This window comes from Physeter macrocephalus, chromosome 7 (assembly GCF_002837175.3).
Source record: "Physeter macrocephalus isolate SW-GA chromosome 7, ASM283717v5, whole genome shotgun sequence".
Taxonomy (NCBI): domain Eukaryota; kingdom Metazoa; phylum Chordata; class Mammalia; order Artiodactyla; family Physeteridae; genus Physeter; species Physeter macrocephalus.
Window position 1 is genome coordinate 4,953,945 of NC_041220.1, and position 8,575 is coordinate 4,962,519.

The window sequence follows — 8,575 nt, forward strand, 5'->3', positions numbered from 1 at the left end:
TCCATCCCCTCACTTTCATTCTGTATGTGTCCCTAGGTCTGAAGTGGGTCTCTCATAGACAGCATATATATGGGTCTTGTTTTTGTATCCATTCAGCCAGTCTGTGTCTTTCGGTTGTAGCATTTAATTCATTTACATTTAAGGTAATTATCGATATGTATATTCCTGTTACCATTTTCTTAATTATTTTGTGTTTGTTATTGTAGTTATTTTCCTTCTCTTGTGTTCCCTGCCTAGAGAAGTTCATTTAGCATTTGTTGTAGAGCTGGTTTGGTGGTGCTGAATTCTCTTAGCTTTTGCTTGTCTGTAAAGTTTAATTTATCCATCGAATCTGAATGAGATCCTTGCTGGGTAGAGTAATCTTGGCTGTAGGTTTTTCCCTTTCATCACTTTAAATATGTCCCGCCACTCCATTCTGGCTTGCAGAGTTTCTGCTGTAAGATCAGCTGTTAACCTTGTGGGGATTCCCTTGTATTAGGGAAGTTTTCAACTATAATCTCTTCAAATATTTTCTCAGTCCCTTTGTTTTTCTCTTCTTCTTCTGGGACCCCTGTAATTCGAATATTGGCACATTTAGTGTTGTCCCAGAGGTCTCTGAGACCGTCCTCAATTCTTTTCATTCTTTTTTCTTCACTCTGCTCTGCAGTAGTTATTTCCACTAGTTTATCTTCCAGGTAACTTATCCATTATTTTGCCTCAGTTATTCTGCTATTGATTCCTTCTACAGAATTTTAAATTTCATTTATTCTACTGTTCATCATTGTTTTTTTGCTCTTTAGTTCTTCTATGTCCTTGTTAAACATTTCTTGTATTTTCTCCATTCTATTTCCAAGATTTTGGATCATTTTAACTATCATTATTCTGATTTCTTTTTCTGGTAGACTCTGTATTTCCTCTTCATTTGTTTGTTCTGGTGGGCTTTTACCTTGCTCCTTAAAAAGTTTAAAGTAAATATGGTCTAATGTGTTTAATAAAACCACTTGATTAATCTGCTCCTAAATTATGGCTTATAGCCCACCAAATGTTCATTCCAAATATGTGTCCTAGTACAGCAGGCTGTCCTGTTTTGTTTTGTTTTTCTCCATGAACCTAGAATATACCACCAATGATAAATGTTTAAAAATATTATTATTTTTTCTAATATGAACCTTACATTCATAGGAAAACAAGATTGAGATTGAGGATAAGATTTTTATCCAAGTTTTTTTGTTGTAGGAAAATATCAGTTCACACATTCAGACTTCAGTAAATAGAATATTCAGAGACACAGATCAGTGAGTTGTCACTTGAATAGCAAAGTTATGTAAGCTTTCTTCTTTGAGTTTAACAGAATCTTCAGAAATGAGTACAATCTTAGAAATGTCTGCTCAACAGATTTCATACGTAGGTATTGTCATTTCAAAGTTACTTTCTGAATTTCCTTAGAATTTTAATATTTATCTATTCTTTCTCTGCAGTACATTTTTTCTTTTTGAAGTATTTTTCTCTTTCTTGTTTACCCCTCACATGCTTTCATATAATTTAGAGAATTCTATAATAAAAATTGTTTTAGTAATTAACCTTTATTGAGCATTTACTATATACCATTATGTGTGTATATACATGTATATCTAATATGCTTATTTATTATTTATAACATCAAAGTGGATACTACTGTATTCAGATGTTCATAAGTGAGAAAACTGAATCACAAAGAGACTAAATAACTTCTAGCCCATTTTCCTGGCTATGTGACCATTATGTCACTTGTCAGTTCTACTTTGTTAATCTCTACTTTATCATGCTGAGTTTTCAAACTTGTAAACTACCTTTCTAATCACATCTGCCTTCTTGTTACATTCTGCTTATAAGGGGTAGCAAAAGAAGGAAATTGCAAGGCAAACAAAAGGAAGAAGAGTCTTTCTTCTTCCTGTTTACTTGCTGTTCTTGTCACCATCATCTCAACAACCACGCTGCCCGAAAGTAACCGCAGTTAGTCCCAGCCTCCAGATCCTTTTTGTTCTCTGAGCGCCAGCATCACTGAAACCCCTCAGGTAACAACAGCACTAGAAGCACACCTCTTCCTAAGAGGTCTGTCTACCTGTTCTGCAGGACCACTATTGACAGTCATTATGATAATCCCAACCTTTTTGCTTTATTCCCCAGATGTAAGTGTGACAGATTCTTCTTGCTGTTGTTATTTGTGGCTTACCAAACTTTTGTTTTTGGTTTTGGTTTTTACTTATTCAGTTTATTCAGCACCTGTATAACCAATTCCCTGCTAAATTCTGTCCTTTCAAATACCTAGTTTGGCTTCTGTTTTTGCTGCCATCTCCCTTAAATAAACTCTCTTGACTCATTTCTTTGCAATGTTCTATCTCTTAATTTAGGTCCCTTGAGGGGTGAAAATGAAACTGAACCTTTTAAGATTTTGAACAATTATTTGTATAAATTTAAAAAATCAATTGCTTCTCACATCCTAGGTGAAAATAACCCTTAACTAAGTAAAGCTATCATTTGCTCATGACTGCTCTGAGAGCTGACAGTGTTGGAGCCCTCTAGAATGGAGAATTGGGAGGTAGCACAATGTCTTCATGGTCAGATTTTTGTGGTCCCTGGTCTCCCAGATTCTGAACCAACACTATGTGCGCCCAGAACCTGCCAAAATTTTTCAGCTCTCCAACAGTCAAAATCAAAAGCATATCAGTGTTTACATTTCTTTCGCCAATAATCTTCTCTGCTATTCCATCCCATTTAAAATAATAAGAACCTGTATCCAAGACTCAAAAGAAAATTAGGCATTACCAAGCATATTAATTCATACAAATAAAGAGCACATGTTTATGTGTGTGTGCGCGTGTGTGTGTGAGGGCGCACACGTAGTAGGAGGAATGGTGATTCTACATGCCTAGTAATCCTTAACCAGTCCAGCTGAACCACCTGACTTAGCCACACTGCACAGAATTGTTTTGTCATTTCCTAGTCCTGAGATTTTTTAATAAATTACTTAAGCTCCATGGTCTCCCATTTCCTCATCTCTGAAATGGGGATTTAAAAAGTATTCAACTCAAGGATTATGGGAAATTAAGTGAGTTAATACGTATAAAATGTTTAGAACTACATCGTCACATGGCAATTGTTAAATGACTACCAACTAGGTTTTTTTTGGGTTTTTTTTTGCGGTACGCGGGCCTCTCACTGCTGTGGCCTCTCCCGTTGCGGAGCACAGGCTCCGGACGCGCAGGCTCAGCGACCATGGCTCACGGGCCCAGCCGCTCCGCGGCATGTGGGATCCTCCCGGACCGGGGCACGAACCCGTGTCCCCTGCATCGGCAGGCGGACTCTCAACCACTGCGCCACCAGGGAAGCCCTACCGACTAGTTTTATTTCTATTATTCCTGCTGTGCCCTAGGCTGACATGACCTGGAGAAATATGTACTAGAAAAAATAATGTAATCTAAAACATACGTGTAGGAAATCTCCATAAGCTAGAAATAGTTTTCTCAGAAATATGGAAAGTACAAACACCAGACAATTTTTCTTGTATATATATAGGTTTAGTAATTGTGTGGACCAAGCCTATGCACCACTGCTTCTCACCTCTGGAGAAGAAAGCCTCTCAAATAAAGGGTAGTACGAAAACAGTTTACCTCCCTGCCCCTCATGTCTCTCTTACCAAATGCTCTTGGAAGGAATGCGAAGGCAGATGTCAATGCATGTACAACTGTAGAAAACAATTGCAGATTAAGTAAGGTTGCTATATTGTTTGTTTCATTTGGACACATTTCTCAACCCCATGAAGAGTATTTTTCTAGTTCTTTGGTAGGAAACTGAGTACTGCCCTCCACCTCTGGCTTCCACCTCCAACATGTATACCTTTGGCCACGCCTTTCCTGTCTTGGATTTCTCTGACACTGTGTTTTATACATATAAACTAACTTTTAATTTTGAAATCATTTTTATATACTTTATTCCAACATATCTTTCTTTCCCCCTTATGAGTAGTAGAGTTAAAGCTCTGAAGGTCATGGTTGAGCCAACTCTGAACTAGGTCTCCTGATCCCTGGCGTAATGTATTTCCATTAATGTTTAGGGTAGAGTTATATGTTTGTCCTTTCCTAGAACAAGAATCCACAACTCTTGTTGGATTCACATATGGGTATGTGATAAAAAAAAAAATTGGTAACAACAGAATTGTAAATATTACCAGAAGCTGAGTTTGGGACAGTGAAGGGCATGGGGTCCATCACCAGCAGGTGTGGTGGACACATTTCATGTTTATTACATTATCTCTGTTCACCTGTAGGTGGGAAGGATCCAGATATTTCAGGCTAAAGATGGCATTTCATTTCTTCTCATCTTCTATGCTATTCCTACTTAGCTGAGACCTCTCTGTGGATAAAAGGACTGAAAACTTGGTTCAGAACAAATCTTTCAGGATGTTGGAGAGACAGAGATTGGAGAAAATACATCACAGAACCTCAACTTTGCCAATCAGGTTTTAGTTGTACGATACTGAAATTATTACTTTATTTTATTATTATTATTTTTTTTGTCGTACGCGGGCCTCTCACTGCTGTGGCCTCTCCCGCTGCGGAGCACAGGCTCCGGACGCGCAGGCTCAGCGGCCTTGGCTCACGGGCCCAGCCGCTCCGCGGCATGTGGAATCTTCCCAGACCAGGGCACGAACCCGTGTCCCCTGCATCGGCAGGCGGTCTCTCAACCACTGTGCCACCAGGGAAGCCCTGAAATTATTTTTTGTCTGTTTTAATTTAACATATTTTCCACTAAAAATTACGAGAAATAGTTATCCGAATGTGCTATGTTTTCCTTGGAGTATCGCATGTTGCAGAGAAATATAAAATATGCAGCACTAGTTCCATCCATATCTAGTCCTGGAACATCTTGGACTCTGATCCTCTCTTTTTCAGAAGGTTAGGGTTGCAACACAGTAGGCAGGATACAAAGAGGAAACGTCCCACAAGGAGTTAATCTGACTCCTCATTTATTATACAAAAAACATAAGTGTAAAGAGGTGGAGAATCTACTTACATAAACAGTCTCACAATGTGATGTATTCATAACCTCAGTACCTGCACTTTTAGAGAGCATGAAATGTAACCCTCTCTGGAGATAATGTGCTTCTTCTTTTTCGTACTGCAAATCAATGAGGGTGGTCCTAGAAATTTCTCTTTCTTTTTTCCGCTCTTCTTCATCTCCTATTTTTCTTATTCCCTCTTCCCTCCCTCTCTCTACATATCTAAAGCTTTCTCTATAATTTAAAGCACTTTTTGCTCCACAAAATTTAATAATATTTTAATTGACAAAACAGCATGCTCTCAAGACAAAAATTTTACATGCTTACTTATTCCTTAAGAACAGCAACCAGCCTCCTCAAAAGAAAAACAAATAAACAACCCAGTGGTAGGAGGAAGTTCCAGGGATGCTATATTTCCTAAACGATATTTATGCTCTTGTTTACTAATTCCTAAATTTGACTCAGTCCATCCCTGTTGAATCTTCATTTCTAGCAACTTTACCATGAAAAACTTCTGCTCCTGTAAATATTAAAATCAAGGAAATTCCAAGAGTTAGTTTAAAAAAAAAAAACAGAAGAAATGGTTCTGCTTTATTCTGTGTGTTTTCTTGTACTTTTTAAATGAAACTCAATTTATCAATTCAAGAGAGGGTAGAACATAAAAGTAAAGGATGTTGCCATAAAAGTTGGAAATATATCCTCTATAACAGCTTTTGGGGCCGATCTGCATAGCAAGTTCTTGGTTGTTTATTCAGCGTGAAAGCTAATAAATCTATTTGTGAGAACTCCTAAAAGGCAATCATTTTCAGAAGAGTGAATTCTGGCAAAAGCTATTGTTTTTACAAATCTAAATGACAAGAGCTTTAATATGACAACATGTGCAGTTCCAGGGGCACAGTACGTTTTGGAATCATAAAAGTAGCAACACATTTTGTGTAGCAAAACATACTGTGTTTAAATCTGTCCTACTGAAATGTGCTGCTAATGGTTATACACACTATATTAAGAAGAGGAAGGATGACAAATTATAAACCAACACAGATCTAGTCATTTTGCAAGAAAATCCTTATTTTCTTTACTTATTTTTTCTTTTTATCCATCTGTTTTGGTTTCACACAACCTCTAAATTCAGTTAGAAAATCTGTCTCTCAAGAGCTTTCTCACACTGTGTTTATCTTTAGAAGGTATGCTTTAGATTTTCCAGTAACACTTTTCAACTTTATTGAAAGTATCAAATAAAATATAATTATTAAATTCAAGAATTAAAATAAACATTGTATTTTTTTGCTACGTGTAAAATGTAATGATTCATGATGCCTAGAAAGGTGAAATTCATTTCTCATTTAATTTACTTCGCCAGTGTCTTCTGTTTGTCACTGGGATACAGGGCAACGAACATTGTGGAAAACGAAAAGTTGATAGTCTTTGCCCTGAAGCTTACAATCTTAGAATAAAAACTTGAGACAGGCAGAGTCAAAATAGGAAACCTGTAGCAAAGTGAAGTAAACATTGTTAGAGGTAAGGCAATAGGAAGGGAAAACAATATACTGTGAACTTGGAAGTAGAGACAATATTGTGTTTATTTAAGAACTGCCAGTCTCTCAGGCTGCATGCTGCAAGCTGGCCCCTGTTATAGTGGGCTTAGGGTTTTTTTGGTTTCTTTCTTTCTTTCTTTTAGATTTATAGAGATACTTCTGGTTTGGACTCTCTGATTACTGCCTCAATCCATACTTCAGAGAATTGTCAGGAAAACACCAAGTTTTTGAAGGAATTTCTGCACACGCTGTAATCTGACTCCCTTTTTTTCTGTCACATGTCGCATTTAATCTAAACCTGTCAATCAGTCTTTTAAAGTTCCCTATTAAGTGAATCCAACATTCTGTTTTTTTCTTTCTTTTAATTGTCACACAAAATGAAGTTTTTATTTGTAGCAAATAAGAAGAACACGGGGAAGCATTTCCTAAGGCAGTGGCTCCCCAGCAAGAAAGCTTAGGTCTTTTATTAGGGCAGTGGATGAATATTCAAGCAGGAAGGTTTTGTCGGTACAAATAAAGGCAGACATAACCTTGTTTATGTAGTTTTGGAACATGCTTCTTCATACATTGCATGTTACGTTAATGGGGCTTAAGCTTCACCTGGGGAGGAGATCTTAGCCCTGAAGTTAAGCAAAGGTAACTTTGGGACACTGGTTGGTCTGAGCAGGCTCCAGTCTGGTGGTCGAGCGTCAGGCTCAAACCAGTTCCAGGGTGCTCTTGCTGATGTATCTTCTTGGAGCTGTCCATATCATGAAAAGAAACAACTCAAAAAACAACACCAGGGACTTTCTGCACTGGTGCTACCTAGGGACACAATGGCCTCTCTTGATCTTATTTTTTGCATGAGCTACTCAAGGCCAGGGTCGAGTGATGACACTTTCCCTTCGAAGTAGACTTGTGAGAACACAATGAGAATCTACTTTCACCGAAGCAGTTTTTTAGGAGAATTGGGATTTCTCATGACTGACGGATTTTCACAAGGGATCCTCAAGTAGAGAGATCTGTACTCATTTCAAAGAGTAAAAGAAAAAGTGTCCAAGCAATGAGAAATCCAGGGCGTTACTGCCCAGTGGACCCCTGAGGCCCTCGAGTCCTAACTTTGCTTTTCCCAGTTGAGGACACTGCTGTTCAGGAGCTGGTCATGACTTAAAGCGTCCACCTGAAATTGTGTACAAGCCCATGTGTCTCTTTTTACTTTGAAGTAGACAGCTTTTGCTTTAGTCTCCTAGGCCTCTCTTGAGTGTCTAAAGGCTGCTCTAGAGCTAATGATTAGGAATGTGAAGATGTAGAAACAAAGAATATCTGTTGGGCTGGGAAACTGGTAATGATTTAGACTATAAATCTACAGGACAGCAGAATCACCAAACTCCCAGTTCCCTGAAAGATATAGAAGAAGGCCTGACACACATTCCTAAGTTGTTTTTACAGGAAGTAGACCCACCAGATGAAAACTGCTGGGCACAAGAACATAGACCCTAGACTGGTTGAAACCAGAAGGTTAATGAAGCATGAAACTTCACCTTGATGCCAGCCAATCTGAGAAATGCCCAGGAGCTGACCACACCCTGCTCTTTGAACACTATAAAACTCCTCACTATCCCCTCCAGGGTGGGTCACAGTCTTGAGGGCAATACCCCCCTGTGGCCCCCTTTGCCCAGCAAAGCAATAAAAGCTACTTTTCTTCTTTACACACCCTGAAGCCCCCTCCCTCACCCTGCCTTTAAAACCCCTTCCCTGGGGCTTCCCTGGTGGCACAGTGGTTGAGAGTCCACCTGCCGATGCAGGGGACACGGGTTCGTGCCCCAGTCCGGGAAGATCCCGCATGCCACGGAGCGGCTGGGCCCGTGAGCCATGGCCGCTGAGCCTGCGCGTCCGGAGCCTGTGCTCTGCAACGGGAGAGGCCACAGCGGTGAGAGGCCCGCGTACCGCAAAAAAAAAAGAAAAAAAATCCTTCCCTGAAAGCCATAGCGGAGTTGGGAGTCTTTTGAGCATGAGCTGCCCATTTTCCTTGCTTGACACCTGC